The sequence below is a fragment of the Salvelinus namaycush genome, chromosome 41 (assembly GCF_016432855.1).
Source record: "Salvelinus namaycush isolate Seneca chromosome 41, SaNama_1.0, whole genome shotgun sequence".
Lineage (NCBI taxonomy): Eukaryota > Metazoa > Chordata > Actinopteri > Salmoniformes > Salmonidae > Salvelinus > Salvelinus namaycush.
The window spans coordinates 15,618,922-15,637,618 of NC_052347.1; the positions used below are offsets into that span (position 1 = coordinate 15,618,922).

The 18,697-nt window shown below is 39.0% G+C and overlaps 1 pseudogene; it reads left to right on the forward strand.

The window, feature by feature from the left end:
• Nucleotides 1-2,932: 2,932 nt before the first annotated feature.
• Nucleotides 2,933-18,697, forward strand: part of LOC120034108 — a 42,390-nt pseudogene continuing 26,625 nt past the window's right edge.

Genomic DNA, 18,697 nt, shown 5'->3' on the forward strand with positions numbered 1-18,697 from the left:
TTATCTCTATTTCTGGGTTTTGTGAAAGCTATGTTGGCGGTGAATAAATGGCGTTGTGTGTTTGGCTATTGTGGTGAGCTAATATAAATATATATTGTGTTTTTGCTGTAAAACACTTAAAAAATCGGAAATATTGGCTGGATTCACAAGATGGTTTTCTTTCATTTGCTGTACACCATGTATTTTTCATAAATGTTTTATGATGAGTATTTATGTATTTCACATTGCTCTCTGTAATTATTCTGGCTGTTTTGGTGCTATTTGTGATGGTGGCTGCAATGTAAAACTACGATTTATACCTCAAATATGCACATTTTCGAACAAAACATAAATGTATTGTATAACATGATGTTATAAGACTGTCATCTGATGAAGTTGTTCAAGGTTAGTGAATAATTTTATCTCTATTTGAGGGTTTTGTGAAAGCTACCTATGCGGTGGAAACATGGTGAAAACATGGCATTGTGTGTTTGGATATTGTGGTGAGTTAATATAAATATATATTGTGTTTTCGCTGTAAAACATTTTAAAAATCAGAAATGATGGCTGGATTCACAAGATGTTTATCTTTGATTTGCTGTATTGGACTTGTGATTTCATGAAATTATATTATATCCCTGTCGCGTTAGGCTAGGCTATGCTAGTCAGCTTTTTTGATGAGGAGGATCCCGGATCCGGGAGGGAGACTCGTTAGAGGTTAAATAAAAATGTCAATGTCCACTCTTAATGGAACACCCTACATTCATTGTCTACTTTCCTTTTCTTTGAAATCTTTGAAAAACACGTTTTTTCAAAACTTTAATTTGCAAATTCTTTGTGATCTGAGCATGATTCCGTGGGCCGTATTTAATCAGGTCGCGGGACGCATAGAGCCCCCGAGCCGGCCTTTACCCAGGCCTGACCTAGATGGAGTAGGCCATGTTATGTTCCCCAGCAAGAAAACAAAAAATGTCACTCAAACAGAAGGGGGAACTAACAAAGAGTCAATGACCAACAACCAAAACGAAACAGGTGGGGTTTAGGAGGGGTTCTGAAAGACACTCATGGGGGTGTCCACTGAAAGTTGACAAGCAACAACAACTGGAACCTAAAATACACGCACCATGAGCGCCCACTAAATTTGCCCAAGAAGAGGCACACAAAAGAAAAACCCACACCAAACTTAGACAGGAAGCAAACCAAAAAAACACTAATCAGACAAAGGAATGTTTTTCTAGAAATCAAATAGGGAGAGTCAACTAAAGGTGTTGATCCTCCACATCTTTCAAGACAACTGGAGCACTGGGCCAGCCACTCATAAATAGCACCTGGGCCAGCACAGGTGAAACACCTTCCCACTAATGAGATAGAAACCAGCACCGGTATAACACATACTGACTAACGAGGTGACACCAATCGGTGCACCCTAAGCGCAAACGTGCTAAAAGTCCAACCTCAAAACATAAATGGAGAAACCACAACCTGTAACAGGCCCTACCTATCTATCATTACATATCACTGGATAAAAACACATACAGATATAATGGAATACCGTTTCTATTATAAAGCTTAATAAAACAATTATTCACCAAAATTAATATTGAGGGATTCAGATGGTTTCATTCTGACATACTTTGATGACGCAGGACCAGGTACAAATACTCTACTGTAATAAGTCATTCCCTGGTCAATGTTGTTATATTCCATAACAGAGCATCTCAAGGTGACCTCATACCAGTTGAACTGTAGGAATTTATCATATTCTCTTGTGATTGGTCCTCCAGGTGAGGAGGGTCTCATGCAAAACTCTCCAGTCCTCCATCTTTATTAATGTCTCTGTTGAAGGTTTTATCTGCTGAGGACTGTCTCAACTACCTTTAGAGAACTACACAGATCACCATGTTTCCTACCACAGGAATATTCTTACTGACAGTCTAACAGGTGAGGAAACAGTATGTTTAATTTGACTGTTTATTAAATAAACAAGTTGACATCAAGTTTTAGTTTCAACTTCAACAACATCTCTGCTTTTTATTTCCACAGGTGTTCATGGTCAGACACTGACTGAGTCTGGACCAGTAGTTAAAAAGCCTGGAGAATCCCACAAACTGACCTGTACAGCTTCTGGGTTCACATTCAGTAGCTATGAGATGAACTGGATCAGACAGGCTCCTGGGAAAGGACTGGAGTGGATTGCTTATAGTTATAGTACTACTACATATTATTCCCAGTCAGTCCAGGGTAGATTCATCATCTCCAGAGATGACACCAGCAGTAAGCTGTACCTACAGATGAACAGCCTGAAGAGTCAGGACACAGCACTGTATTACTGTGCTAGAGAGTCACAGTGGTAAAACTAATGGGAGCAGCCGTACAAAAACCACTTCCCATTCAGCACAGACAATCTTATTTATTTCTGATGAACGTTAATAGCAATATGTTTACAAGCACCGCAATACATACGTTTTTACAATAATAACTTGATACATATAGTATAGGATTACCAATAATGAGAAAACAATGTTTAACCATTCTAGAGTGTAGTGTTAGAAACTGACACATTATAAATATTTTACCACCATTTGCACTGATATTCCCAGTGCTTTTATACTGAATATCTACATTATGCAAATATAATCTCACCCCTCGCTTCCTCTCACTCTTCGTTATATAATGCTATTTGTCTGTCTGTCCTACATTAGAAAGAAAGGTTCCAAAAGGATTCTTCAGCTGTCCCCATATTAGAACCCTTTTGGGTTCCATTTAGAACCCTCTGTGAAAATAGTCCTACATGGAACCAAAAAGGGTTCTTCCAAGGATTATCCTATGGAGACAGCCAACCAACCATTTTAGGTTCTAGATAGCTCCTTTTTTTCTAAGCATGTGGTATGTCTCTCTGAGTCCTGGAGAGTAGAGAAGAGCAGCTCCCACCAGTTCAGCTTCAACACAAACCATGTTCCCTGCATCTCTACTGCTGATGCTGGCAGCTGTATCCTGTGAGTTCCTGACTGTAGTCTGATCAGTATAACCTGTGTTGCTGTGACACTGATGTGACTCCTTGATTGATCTGACCTGTCATTCCTCTCCCTCCTCAGGTGTTCACTGTCAGGTCGTACTCACACAGGCTGAACAGTCAGTCCAGGGGACCCCTGCAGGATCCCTCAAACTCACATGTGCCTGTAGTGGATTTACTATAAGCAGTACTTGAATGCACTGGATCCGCCAGGCACATGGAAAAGGACATGAATGGATAATTTACTATCATTCAGACCGAAGTAAGAGCATTGCCCAGGTAGTACAGGATCGATTCACAGCATCGAAGGACAGCACTAATTCTATCTGTTCATGAGTCAGTTGAAGCCAGAGGATTCTGCATTGTATTACTGTGCTAGAGATTCACTATGGTTAAACTAATGAGAATAGCTGTACAAAAACCATCTGGTAGAGAAAGGAAGGATGTGCAAAAACACACAGACACACGTATAGTATGACCAGTAGACTATGTCAAGGGGATACATGAGGAACAATTCTAATGATGTATCAAATAATAACACAATGATACACCTGTTAAATACATGGTGCTAGTGTTGTTGATGCACCAACAGGGGACACTCTCTCCATATGAATAAAATAAAGACCAGTACTGATGAAGGGTCTGATAATTAGTTTTATTACAAGAAAAAATGATAATATGGATGTTGATTCATAATGCTTTAGTTTGTCAAAACAAAAGTAGTGTCTTAAATATGTTTCATCCACCACAAGTATTAACTAATGCTGTAAATGTAGCGTTTCAGTTTTACCCCACCCTCCTATTCAAAAAGCAAAAAGATAACCTAAAAAGGGTCTCTGAGTTTTCAGAGTGTAAAGATTGTGTCCGGTAATAGTGGGAGATTTCCTGTGGTGTCTCATACCCTTTTATATATCCCCTCCCCCTTTACGTCAATGCAAACCTGGTTCTCTCCCTACTTAAACCGAATATGGATGCCTGTGTCTGTCCTCGTACGTCCCTCTGTGTCCTGGAGAGTAGAGAAGAGCAGCTCCCACCAGTTCAGCTTCAACACAAACCATGTTCCCTGCATCTCTACTGCTGATGCTGGCAGCTGCCTCCTGTGAGTCTCTTTGGGTTTGGAGGAAAAACAAAGCAAATAAAATTGCCTGTAGTATAAAACTGGCTTCAACACAACTACTATAATTTATATAGTGTAACATGTTGCTATTTTGTGTATTTAATATTGTTCATTATTTTATTTCCCAGGTGTACAGAGTTATGAACTCTCTCAGCCAGCATCTATGACTGTCCTGCCAGGTCAACCACTGACCATCTCCTGTAAGGTCTCATATTCAGTTACTAACACTTGGACATCTTGGATCCGACAGCCTGCAGGGAAAGCACTGGAGTGGATTGGAAATGTATATTCTGGAGAGACACAATACAAGGATTCACTGAAGAACAAGTTCAGCCTCTCAGTAGACTCTAGCAGTAATACTGTGTTTTTAAAAGGGCAGAACCTTCAGACTGAAGACACAGCTGTGTATTATTGTGCCTACCCTCACAGTGATACAAACCAGCACAAGAGCTGTACAAAAACCAACCTCTTGGGATATGCTGTACAGAAAATGGAAGCTGGAGTACGTAATTCTCCTCAGTTCCACTCAAATCATGGAAAAATATATGTTTTATCCATAAAATACTCAATGAGAAAGTTTAGTCAATCTCCTTTATATTTTACCTTTATTTAACTAGGCAAGTCAGTTAAGAACACATTCTTATTTTCAATGACGGCCTAGGAACAGTGGGTTAACTGCCTTGTTCAGGGGCAGAAGGACAGATATTTACCTTGTCAGCTCGGGGATTCGATCGTGCAACCTTTCGGTTACTAGTCCAACGCTCTAGCCACGAGGCTACCTGCCGTCCTTTGTTAATAATAAATTAGAGGTGAACTGGTCAATATACCAAATGCCCCTAAAATAACGGTGGACAACTTATGCTAAATTGTGATACAAAATATTGACTAGCCTTACCACTAGGTTCTGTAACAATACATGGGGTAACATACCACAATTACTGAAATTATACAACATTATGACAAGCTATAGGACACAGCCATTCATCTTCCTTGGCCAAAATATGGTGCCATGACTCCACAATTCATCACTGTCACAACTGGAATTAATTATTTACACATACAAAAGGTATGTATACACTGTATGTACAGTATGTATGTACAGCTCCTTCGGAAAGTATTCAGATCCCTTGACTTTTTCACACATTTTGTTACGTTACAGCCTTAATCTAAAATGTATTAAATGAACTGAAATCTTCAGCAATCTACACACAATACCCCGTAATGACGAAGCAAAAAAAGGTTTTTAGAATTTTTGCTAATTTATTAAAAATAAAAATCATAAATAACTTACATAAGCATTCAGACTCTTTGCGACTCGAAATTGAGCTCAGGTGCATCCTGTTTCCATTGATCGTCCTTGAGATGTTTCTAAGACTTGATTGGAGTCCACCTGTGGTAAATTCAATTGATTTGACATGATTTGGAAAGGCACACACCTGTCTATATAAAGGTCCCACAGTTGACAGTTCATATCAGAGCAAAAACCAAGCGGTGAAGTCAAAGGAATTGTCCGTAGAGCTCCGAGACAGAATTTTGTCGAGGCACAGATCTGGGGAAGGGTACCAAAAACATTCTGCAGCATTGAAGGTCCCCAAGAACACAGTGGCCTCCATCATTCTTAAATGGAAGAAGTTTGGAACCACCTTGACTCTGCCTTGAGCTGGTCGCCCGTCCAAACTGATCAATCAGGGGAGAAGGGCCTTGGTCAGGGAGGTGACCAAGAACCCGATGGTCACTCTGACAGAGCTCTAGAGTTCCTCTGTAGAGATAGGAGAACCTTCCAGAAGGACAACCATCTCTGCAGCACTCCACCAATCACGCCTTTATGGTAGAGTGGCCAGACGGAAGCCACTCCTCAATAAAAGGCACATGACAGCCCGCTTGGAGTTTTCCAAAAGGCACCTAAAGTCTCTCAGACAATGAGAAACAAGATTTTCTGGTCTGATGAAACCAAGATTGAACTCTTTGGCCTAAATGCCAAGCGTCACGTCTGGAGGAAACCTGACGTGGTGGCAGCATCATGCTGTGGGGATGTTTTTCAGAGGCAGGGACTGGGAGACTAGTCAGGATCGAGGGGATGATGAACAGAGCAAAGTACAGAGAGATCCTTGATGAAAACCTGCTCCAGAGTGCTCAGCACCTCAGACTGGGGTGAAGGTTCAACTTCCAAAAGGACAATGACCCTGAGCACACAGCCAAGACTACTCAAGAGTGGCTTCGGGACAAGTCTCTGAATGTCCTTGAGTGGCCCAGCCAGAGCCTGGACTTGAACCCAATCTAACATCTCTGGATAGAGCTGAAAATAGATGTGCAGTAACGCTCCCCGACCAACCTGGTAGAGCTTGAGGATCTGCAGAGAAGAATGGGAGAAACTCCCCAAATCCAGGTGTGCCAAGCTTGTAGCATCATACCCAAGAAGTCTCAAGGCTGTAATTGTTGCCAAAGGTGCTTCAACAAAGTAGTGAGTGAAGGGTCTGTATACTTAGGTAAATGTGATATTTGCAAACATTTCTAAAAACTGGATGCTTTTATAGTGGAGATCAAGTTTATAAATAGCTTGGCTGTGCTGATGAGACAGTGGATTGCGCAGTAAGATGGAACAGAGTAAATAGGCATTTTAACTTCATAGATTTAGCAGGTGATAACTTGTGGAATAGACACCGGCTGGAATTCGGTTTTAACCAATCAGCATTCAGGATTAGACTGGATAATTGAAAACAATCACAGCATGGTACTTAATTGTTACTCAGAAATTATTTAATGTTGAGATAAAAATGGCTGCATTCAACTTTTAACAAACTATTCAGGCCATATGAACAGTAGTGGTGCGTTGGTAAAATCACTGGAGAAGCCAGAAGGAAAAAACGCCATATTACAACCTATGTGTTGTGATAATTGCGCTGTTTGCTCTATAACCTGTTAGTCCATATGCCTTGCGACCATGATATATAGGCCTAAAGGCAGAGACAATAGAAGACACTGTGGCAGAATAAATTCAACCACACCTTTGTTTCATCACAAAATCGGAGAGCAACATCTGTCCTGTGGAGTCCACAAAGCATATTGCATGTAACAAATAGTTACATGACCAAAAGCATGATCAAGCAAGTTAACTTAATAAGGCACTTACCTTAACAGAAACGCAGTCTTGATTTGAACCTGGGTGTCTGTAGTGATGCCTCTAGCACTAAGATGCTGTGCCTTAGACAGCTGTGCCACTTGGGAGTCATAAGGCCAGGGTAGCTTCAAAATACAACATGCTAATACTTCTCAGATGCAATTAACATTGTTTTCTAGAGCTAATAGAAGAATGTAGCTAGCTACCTAAGCATTGAGTATAACACCATAAAGGTTATGAAATGAGTAACGTTACCTCGTGTGTCCTCGGTTATAAGGAATATAAACAAAAATATTATGCTACAGTAGAAACGACATAAAACGACATGCAGAAACTATTATAACGTAAATAGACACTTACTTTGTGTCAGGATTTGGCCAGGATTGTTCAGGTTGGTCACTAGATGCCCCCATTGCGCCTTTTTGAACCTTTTGTTTTTCCCTTGTTCTAGTTATTATTTGCACCTGTGCCTCATTTCCTTGTAGGTATTTAAACCCTTAGTGTTCCTCAGTTCTTTGCTCTGTGTTTGTATGTTAGCACCCAGCCCCAGCCATGCTGTGAACATTTATTTCTCTAGTTGGATTTTCCTGAGGTACTCTGGTTTTTGTTCTTGTTTATTTTTGATTATTCTTTTGAGGTTTGATTTTCCCTGCTGTTCTTACCACTTTGTGGATTTTCATTGTATCTTGGAGGATATTCATTTTTTCTCTTGGCATTACTTTTGACGTTGTAGATTTATATTTTTTGCCTGAAGATTTTTCCTTTATTAACACGAGTCACAAACCCGGATCCGGGATCTCCCCCATCAAAAAAGCTGACTAGCATAGCCTAGCCTAAAGCCACAGGGATATCATATAATAAAATGTTCATGAAATCACAAGTCCAAGACACCAAATGAAAGATACACATCTTGTGAATCCAGCCATCATTTCTGATTTTTAAAATGTTTTACAGGGAAGACACAATATGTATTTCTATTAGCTAACCACCATAGCAAAAGACACAACTTTTTTTTCCACCATTTTTTTCCTGCATAGGTAGCTATCACAAATTCGACCAAATAAAGATATAAATAGTCACTAACCAAGAAACAACTTCATCAGATGATAGTCTGATAACATATTTATTGTATAGCATATGTTTTGTTCGAAAAATTTGCATATTTCAGGTATAAATCATAGTTTTACATTGCAGCCACCATCACAACTCTCACCAAAGCAACTAGAATAACTACAGAGAGCAACGTGAATTACCTAAATACTCATCATAAAACATTTATGAAAAATACACAGCATACAGCAAATGAAAGACAAAGATCTTGTGAATCCAGCCAATATTTCAGATTCTTTAAGTGTTTTACAGCGAAAACACAATTTAGCATTATATCAGCTTACTACAATAGCCAACCACACAGCAGCATTGATTCATGCACGTTAGCGATAGCGAATAAACCAGCAAAAGATATTACATTTTTCACTAACCTTCTCAAAACTTCATCAGATGACAGTCCTATAAAATCATATTACACAATACATATATGGTTTGTTCGAAAATGTGCATATTTAGCGGCACAAATCGTGGTTATACAATGAGAATAGTAGCCAAGCTGCAAAGAAAATGTCGGGAGAAATCTTGGGAGAGGCACCTAATCTAATCAATAACTAATCATTAACTTCTTCTGGCTGCAAGCCCGAAGACGGGCACAATATGACAACAGCCACTTCAAGTGCAGGGCGTGAAATTCAAAATATATTTTTTAGAAATATTTAACTTTCACACATTAACAAGTCCAATACAGCATTTGAAAGATAAACATCTTGTGAATCCAGCCAACATTTTAAATGTTTTACAGCGAAAACACCACGTATATTTATGTTAGCTCACCACCAAATACAAAAAAGGACAGACATTTTTCACAGCACAGGTAGCATGCACAAAACCAACCTAACTAACCAAGAACCAACCAAACTAACCAAGAAACAACTTCATCAGATGACAGTTTTATAACATGTTATTCAATACATCTATGTTTTGTTCAAAAAATGTGCATATTTGAGCTATAACTCATAGTTTTACATTGCAGCTACCATCACAGCTACCGTCAGAAATGGCAACGAAGCAGCCAGAGTAATTACAGACACCAACGTCAAATACCTAAATACTCATCATAAAACATTTCTGAAAAATACATGGTGTACAGCAAATGAAAGACAGGCATCTTGTGATTCCAGCCAATATTTCCGATTTCTTAAGTGTTTTACAGTGAAAACACAATATAGCATTATATTAGCTTACCACAATAGCCAGAAACACAAGCCATTCCCCAGCAGCAAAAGTTAGCGATCGTAACAAACCAGCAAAAGATATATAATTTTTGACTAACCTTGATAAGCTTCATCAGATGACAGTCCTATAACATCAGGTTATACATACACTTATGTTTTGTTCGAAAATGTGCATATTTAGAGCTGAAATCAGTGGTTATACATTGTGCTAACGTAGCATCTTTTTCCCACAACGTCCGGATATTTTTCTGACACTCACATATTCTGACCAAATAACTATTCATAAACATAACTAAAAAATACATGTTGTATAGGAAATGATAGATACACTAGTTCTTAATGCAATTGCCGTGTTAGAATTCTAAAAATAACTTCATTACGATATGCAGTTTACGTTATGGCGAGAGCGTGCCCAAAACCTGGCCGCAAACTACTAGTACAACATGTTCGACAGATATATGAAATAACATCATAAAATGGGTCCTACTTTTGACGATCTTCCATCAGAATGTTGTACAAGGGGTCCTTTGTCGGGAACAATCGATGTTTGGATTTAGAATGTCCTCTTCTCCAGTCAATTAGCACGGAAAGCTAGCAAAGTGGCGCGAAGCTCTCCTTCCTGAACAAAGGCACACAACGCAACACGCCTAACGTCCCGAAAAAATGTCAATAATCTAATAAAACTATATTGAAAAAACATACTTTACGATGATATTGTCACATGTATCAAATAAAATCAAAGCCGGAGATATTAGTCGTCTATAACGACAGCTGTACAGAAGGCAAAACCAGGTCCCTTCACGCGCTCTCCAGAAAACAGGAAACTGGTGACACGTCATACAAAGAGCATTTATTCGACCCCAGATCAAGTTATACACTCCATTTCTTCTCTCACTGCCTGTCGACATCTAGTGGAAGACGTATGAAGTGCATGTATACTGATATATATCAAGGACATTTATAGGCAGGCCCTAGAACAGAGCATTGATTTCAGATTTTCCACTTCCTGTCAGGAAGTTTGCTGCAAAATGAGTTCTGTTTTACTCACAGATATAATTCAAACGGTTTTAGAAACTAGAGAGTGTTTTCTATCCAATAGTAATAATAATATGCATATTGTACGAGCAAGAATTGAGTACGAGGCCGTTTGAAATGGGCACCTTTTATCCGGCTACTCAATACTGCCCCTGCAGCTCAAACCAAGGCACTTATTTTCCACCATAATTTGCAAATAAATACATTAAAAATCCTACAATGTGATTTTCTGGATTTTCTTTTCTCATTTTGTCTGTCATAGTTGAAGTGTACCTATGATGAAAATTACAGGCCTCTCATCTTTTTAAGTGGGAGAACTTGCACAATTGGTGGCTGACTAAATACTTTTTTGCCCCACTGTATGCGGGACGGTAGCATCCCACCTCGTCAACAGCCAGTGAAACTGCAGGGCGCCAAATTCAAAACAACAGAAATCCCATTATTAAAATTCCTCAAGCATACATGTTTTTTACACCATTTTAAAGATACACTTGTTGTAAATCCAGCCACAGTGTCCGATTTACGGCGAAAGCAAACCAAACAATTATGTTCGGTCAGAGCCAAGTCACAGAAAAACTGCCATTTTTCCAGCCAAAGAGAGGAGTCACAAAAAGCAGAAATATAGATAAAATTAATCACTAACCTTTGATGATCTTCATCAGATGACACTCATAGGACTTCATGTTACACAATACATGTATGTTTTGTTCGGTAAAGTTCATATTTATATCCAAAAATCTGAGTTTACATTGGCGCGTTATGTTCAGTAGTTCCAAAACATCCAGTGATTTTGCAGAGCCACATCAATTTACAGAAATACTCATAATAAACATTGATAAAAGATACAACTGTTATGCATGGAATTGTAGATCCACTTCTCCTTATTGCAACCACTGTGTCAGATTTCAAAAAAACTTTACGGAAAAAGCAAACCATGCAATAATCTGAGTACGGCGCTCAGACGACAAATCAACCCAAAGAGATATCCGTCATGTTGGAGTCAACAGAAGTCAGAAATAGCATTATAAATATTCACTTACCTTTGATGTTCTTCATCAGAATGCACTCCCACTAATCCCAGTTTCACAATAAATGTTTGTTTTGTTCGATAATGTCCATCATTTATGTCCAAATTCCTCCTTGTTGTCCGCGCGTTCGGTACACAATCTAAACTCACTACGCACGTGCAAGTCCAGCGGACGGAAAGTCCAAAAAGTTATATTACAGTCCGTAGAAACATGTCAAACGAAGTGTTCTTTAGGATGTTTTTACTTCACTAGGGTATGTGGGGCGTTAGCGTCCCACCTCTTCAACAGCCAGTGAAACTGCTGGCGCCAAATTCAAATACAGAAATACTCATTATAAAAATACAGAAAACAAAACATATTTTACATAGGTTTAAAGATTAACTTCTTGTGAATCCAACCACAGTGTCAGATTTAAAAAATGCTTTACGGCGAAAGCATACCTTACAATAATTTGAGAACATAGCCCACTAGACAATTCATTACAAACAGTAACCAGCCAAGTAGAACAGTCAGAAATAGAGATAAAATTAATCCCTTACCTTTGATGATCTGCATATGGTTGCACTCAGCAGACATTCATTTACTCAATAAATGTTTATTTTGTTCAATAAAGTCTCTTTATATACAAAAACCTCCGTTTTCTTCGCACGTTTTCTTCAGTAATCCACAGGCTCAAACGCAGTCAAAACAGGAAGACAAAAAAATCCAAATTGTATCCGTAAAGTTCATAGATGTCAAACGATGTTTATATTCAATCCTCAGGTTGTTTTTAGCCTAAATAATCGATAATATTTCAACCGGACAATAACGTCGTCAATTTAAAAGGTAAACAAGAACTGCTATCTCTCTGTCGCGCACATTAAAAAGCTCTGCGACCCTTTAGGGTCCACTCATTCCGAATGCTCTTATTCCCTCATTTTTCAGAATACAAGCCTAAAACTATTTCTAAAGACTGTTGACATCTAGTGGAAGGCATAGGAACTGTATTTTGAATTTCAATTTGAGTCCTAAGTCAATGGATACTGTAATGGCATTGAATAGAAAACTACAAAAACAAAACAAAAAAACCTCCTGAATGGATTTTTCTCAGGTTTTCGCCTGTCAAAACAGTTCTGTTATACTCACAGACACTATTTCAACAGTTTTGGAAACTTTAGAGTGTTTTCTATCCAACTCTATCAGTTATATGCATATCATATCTGCTGGGCCTGAGAAGCAGGCAGTTTAATTTGGGCATGCATTTCATCCAACATTCCGAATGCTGCCCCCTACCCTAGTGAAGTTAACATAAATCTTCAGTAATGTTCCACCGGAGAATTCCTTTGTCTGTAGAATTGCAATGGAACAGAGCTCTCTCTCACGTGAATGTGCGAGATTGAGCTTGTGGCTCTCTGGCAGACCTCTGACTCATTCCCCTCTCATTCGCCCCCACTTCACAGTAGAAGCATCACACAAGGTTCTAAAGACTGTTGACATCTAGTGGAAGCCTTAGGAAGTTCACAGACATCATTCAAACCGTTTTAGAAACTTCAGAGTGTTTTCTATCCAAATCTACTAATTATATGCATATTCTAGCTTTCATGGCTGAGTAGCAGGCATTTTAATTTTGGCACGCTTTTAATCCAAAATTCCCAATGCTGCCGCCACCCTCGTAAAGTTAATATCTTTTTTAACTTTAGTTTATTATTGAAGACACAGCTGTGTATTATTGTGGTCGCCTCCACAGTAATACAAACCAGCACTGGGCCTGTACTAAAACCCACTCCATCCTTGTACAGTTGAAGTTAGAAGCATATACCAGGAGGGGGCGATCTGAGTCTGATTCTAGATCTAAATATTAAACATCCTATGATCTAATGATTACAACATACCAGTGGAGTCTGCTGAGGGGAGTATGGCTCATAATAATTGGCTCATCCACTCATTCCGCTCCAGCCGTTACCATGAGCCTATCCTCCCCAATTAAGGTGCCACCAACCTCCTGTGCAACATACACTACTGGTCAAAGGTTTTTAGAACACCTAGTCATTCAAGGATTTTTCTTTATTTTTACTGTTTTCTACATAATAGTGAAGACATCAAAGCTATGAAATAACACACTCTTTCCAAATCATGTCCAATCAATTGAATTTACCACAGGTGGACTCCAATCAAGTTGTAGATTTTAATACCTAAAGGGGTCCTAAAATTCCAAATCAAATAGCTAAATTATCCATAGAATGAAGGTCTTAAAACAATTCCATGTGTCAGCTTAGCATCCCCACCCTCCCCCAACATCTTAGACTCTAAAAAATGAACCAGTACCAGCTACTGTACAGGTAGGATACGACAGCCTGCAGGAAAAGCAGTTCAGTATCACCAGAGACACTGTCAGCAGCACAGTGCTCGAAGACCACAGTGATACAAACCAGGACTGGACCTGTACAAAAACTGAATACCCATGTGAATCAAACACAAGTACCACATATGGCCCTCATTGATTCAATATAATATAATATAATAATATCAATCAAAGCGCTCCATAAAATAAAACGTTTTATTGATACACTGGCACAATAAGTGGCTATGTCACTATTACATGTACACCCTGAGTCTTCACCAAAACTTTTCTCAACAGTACCAGTATACGTAGTATTTTAGACCACGAGATCTACGGGGAGAAACATGTAACACCATAGAGATGCAAATGTGTTTCTGTTCACAGACCCAAGGTCTCCTCCCATTTCAATAGTCTGATATAACTGCCCTCCACAGACCATCTCCCTCAGTCACGACGACCACTCCCAGTCTGTGCTTCTACTTTTACAGAATTTTAGATCCGTCCCACAATGAGAGTTCTAGAATGTATGTTCCTCCTGGCTCTCATCTCAGGTGAGTTATGTCTTTCCAGTGTAGGAGACAGGAGAGGAGCTATGCTACTTGGCTGGAGGGTCACAATAATCTAAACTCTCTGTCTGTGTTTCAGCTGTTCAGGGACAGTCACTCACCTCCTCTGAGTCAGTGGTGAACAGACCTGGAGAGTCAGTAACACTGTCCTGTACTGTGTCTGGATTCTCCATGGGTAGCTACTACATGACCTGGATCCGTCAGAAACCAGGGAAAGGACTGGAGTGGATTGGATACATTGACACTGGAACAGCAGCTTATTATGCCCAGTCTCTCCAGGGCCAGTTCACCATCACCAAAGACAACTCTAAAAACCAGCTGTACTTGAAGGCAAACAGCCTGAAGACTGAAGACTCTGCTGTTTATTATTGTGCCAGAGACACAGTGACACAGGAGGCTGTAGCACCGTACAAAAACTGTTCAACACTGATCACAGTATGAGAGGCAATGATGCGCATCTGTTGTTCAGACACACCTTCTATGAGAGAGCAGAAGTACTCAACAGGAGTGGAAAAAACACTGATATCAGTATTACCCCCATAAAATAATCCACACACATTACAACAGTGAAAGCACATAATTTACATGAAATGTATTGAAACGTGTTACAAATGATGGAGTCATGCATGATTCACCAAATTATATTTTGAAACAGGAAGTAAAGCACTTTAAGAATATGATTTTGTTTCAGTCTCCTCCATCTCCACTAACCGAAGCTAATTGTATGGATCTTTTTTCTATTAATAATAGGAAAAAGATATACCAAACTTATACCAAACTTTTTTGATATACTCAGAGGTTAAAAAAACATGAGCTGGCGCACACCCAGAATAAAGTTTGTGTGGAGTTGCTGACCAACAGCGAATAAACTATCAAAATAAAGAAGGTCGCACACTCCATGTAACAATCTCCCAGCAATTAAATTTAATTCCCCAACGTTTTGACATCACTGTGCCTTCCTCAGGGTAATGTCATACATACTTGAACCAGGTTATATAGACACACAGTGCAATTAGTGTAACCAATGACAGTAGTGAGGGGTGTGTCATTATGATTAAGTTAATATCGTGCCCATTTCAAACGGCCTCGTACTCAATTCTTGCTCGTACAATATGCATATTATTATTACTATTGGATAGAAAACACTCTCTAGTTTCTAAAACCGTTTGAATTATTTCTCTGAGTGAAACAGAACTCATTCTGCAGCACATTTCCTGACCAGGAAGTGGAATGTCAGAAATCGATGCTCTGTTCAACTTCATGCCTATACATGGGCAATGAACGTAAGAGTCTACGTACACTTCATACACCTTCCCCTGGTTGTCAAGAGGCGGTGAGAGAAAAAATTTCGTGTTTATCTTGGTCTGAGGTGGAATTAAAGGTCTTTGTATGACGTGACCGTCCATTTCCTGTTTCTGGAGCGCGCGAAAGAGGACATGGATTTGCCTTCTGTTTTGCTCTCGTTATGGACGACTAACATCTCCGTCTTAGATTTTATTTGATACATGTGACCATATCATCGTAAAGTATGTTTTTTCAATATAGTTTAATCAGATTATTGAAATTTTTTCGGGAGTTTTGCCGTGTTCCGTTCTCTGACTTTGTTGACGTTGGAGAGATCTGTAGCACTTGGCAAGTGCCCATGCTAAATGAAGAGGGAAATTTGCCGTTCCAGATCCAAACAACGACTGTTCTGGACAAAGGACACCTTGTCCAACATTCTGACGGAAGATCACCAAAAGTAAGAAACATTTTATGATGCTATTTCTAATATCTGTCGTGCATGTGAACTGGTCGTCGGCGCCCAAGTGTTTCTGGCTATTGTGGCTATGCTAATATAACGCTACATTTTGTTTTCGCTGTAAAACATTTAATAAATCGGAAATATTGTCTGGAATCACAAGATGCCTGTCTTTCAATTGCTGTACACTATGTATTTTTCAGAAATGTTTTATGATGAGTAATTAGGTATTTGACGTTGGTGTCTGTAAATATTATGGCTGCTTTCGGTGCAATTTCTGATTGTAGCTGAAATGTAAACTATGATTTATACCTGAAATATGCAAATTTTTCGAACAAAACATATGCTATACAATAAATATGTTATCAGACTGTCATCTGATGAAGTTGTTTCTTGGTTAGTGGCTATTTATATCTTTATTTGGTCGAATTTGTGATAGCTACTGATGGAGTAAAAAACTGATGGAGTAAGAATAGTGGTGTCTTTTGCTAACGTGGTTAGCTAATAGATTTACATATTGTGTCTTCCCTGTAAAACATTTTAAAAATCGGACATGTTGGCTTGATTCACAAGATGTGTACCTTTCATCTGGTGTCTTGGACTTGTTAATGTGTGAAAGTTAAATATTTCAAAAAAATATCTTTTGAATTTCGCGCCCTGCACTTTGAGCTGGCGCGAAGTGTACCGACGTCGGGCTGCACCCCAAACAGGTTAATCCACCAACTCATTGATTAATATGATACTGTAAGAGTCTTTAGTATTGTTATATTATATTTTATTATGCATGGTTTTATGTTTCTTATACCTCACTGAGAGCAGAGATAGAGTAACATGGCATATCTTGTCACGATCGTCGTAGTGAGGAGACCAAGGCGCAGCGTGATACGAATACATCTTCCTTTTTATTTACAAAGATGAACACGAACGAAACACTTTTACAAACTAACAAAAACAACAAACGACCGTGAAGCTACAAAACGAAAGTGCAGACACAAGCTACTAACGTTTAGACATAGACAATTACCCACAAAATACCCAATGAATATGGCTGCCTTAATATAGCTCTCAATCAGAGACAATGAACAACAGCTGCCTCTAATTGAGAACCAATCTAGGCAGCCATAGACATACAAACACCTATACTAGACACTGCCCCCATAGACATAGAAAAACCCCTAGACAATACAAAAACACATACATCCCCCATGTCACACCCTGACCTAACTAAAATAATAAAGAAAACAAAGAATAACTAAGGCCAGGGCGTGACATATCTAAAGAGATGTGACGGAGCTGTTGTTGTGCTGGGAATTATCACAGTTTTTCCCATTTGTGTTTTTTCATCAGAAATTATTACTTATGGGTTCCTTCATGTGTGTGTAAAATATTACTGTTCTCAAATGTTTAATTGATCGGCTTTAGATGTGTATGAATTTATTTGAGCAAAATGCTATACACCCATTGTTTAGCTGGAATGAAATGTTTGTTTCCTATATACAGTACCAGTCAACAGTTTGGACACTCCTACTCATTCAAGGTTTTTTTCTTCATTTTGACTATTTTCTACATTGTAGAATAGTTACCAAAAAAGTTTTAAACCAATCAAAATGTATTTTAAATTTGAGATCCTTCAAAGTATCCACACTTTGCCTTGATGACAGCTTTGCATTATCATAACCAGTATCATGAGGTAAAATAGACCTTTCACAGCCTGAAGGTGTGTTTTGGGTCATTTTCCTGTTGAAAAACAAGTCCCACTAAGCGCAACCCAGATGGGATGGCTATCGCTACAGAATGCTGTGGTAGCCATGCTGGTTAAGTGTGCATTGAATTATAAATAAATCACAGACACTGTTACCAACAAAGCACCACCACACCATCACACCTCTTCCTCCATGCTTCATGGTGAGAACCACACATGCAGAGATCATCCGTTCACCTACACTGCGTCTTCAAAGACAAGGTGGTTGGAACCAAAAATCTCCAATTTGGACTCATCAGATCAAAGGACAGATTTCTACCGGTCTAATGTCCATTGCTTGTGTTTCTTGGCCCAAGCAAGTCTCTTCTTCTTATTGGTGTCCTTTAGTAGTTGTTTGTTTGAAGCAATTTGACTATGAAGGCCTGATTCAGGCAGTCTCCTCTGAACAGTTGATGTTGAGATGTGTCTGTTACTTTATTGGGCTGCAATTTCTGAGGCTGGTAACTCTAATGAACTTGTTCTCTGCAGCTATCTTCTGAATACAACCCTTACTTGGTCACAACACAACTGATTGCCTCAAACGTATTAAGAAGGAAAGAAATTCCACAAATAATACTTTTAACAAGGTGCACCTGTTAATTGAAATGCATTCCAGGTGACTACCTCATGAAACTGGTTGATAGAATTCCAAGAGTGTGCAAAGCTGTCATCAAGGCAACGGGTGGCTACTTTTGAAGAATCTCAAATATAAAACATATTTTTATTTTAACACTATTTCGGCTACTACATGATT